Source organism: Sinocyclocheilus anshuiensis, unplaced genomic scaffold (assembly GCF_001515605.1).
Source record: "Sinocyclocheilus anshuiensis isolate Anshui unplaced genomic scaffold, SAMN03320099.WGS_v1.1 scaffold684, whole genome shotgun sequence".
NCBI classification, from domain to species: Eukaryota; Metazoa; Chordata; class Actinopteri; order Cypriniformes; family Cyprinidae; genus Sinocyclocheilus; species Sinocyclocheilus anshuiensis.
In genome coordinates, this window is record NW_015554107.1 from 949,089 (window position 1) to 949,399 (window position 311).

Here is a 311-nt window from a genome sequence, read left to right on the forward strand (position 1 = left end):
ATCACGTTTTATATATATATATATATATATATATATATATATATAACACTCTTCAAAGTTTCATATAAAATATATAAGAATACATTTTCATATAAAAATATATATTTGAAAATTACTACTTTTATTCATAACTTGAAATAATCCTGAAAATGCATCACAGTTCCTACAAAACTATGAAGCTGCACAGCTGTTTTCAACATTAAAGGGGTCATATGATTCAATATGTCCTTTCTCTTTGAAGTGTTACAAGCTCTTGGTGCATAAAGAAGATCTGTAAAGTTGCAAAGACTAAAGTCTCAAATCCAAAGAGA

General features: G+C 25.7%; 1 protein-coding gene across 4 annotated transcripts in view; it reads left to right on the top strand.

Moving 5' to 3' along the window:
- LOC107669729 (nesprin-2) overlaps positions 1-311 on the top strand; it is a 25,854-nt gene that overhangs the window by 16,611 nt on the left and 8,932 nt on the right. The gene's annotated exons all lie outside the window — the stretch shown is intronic.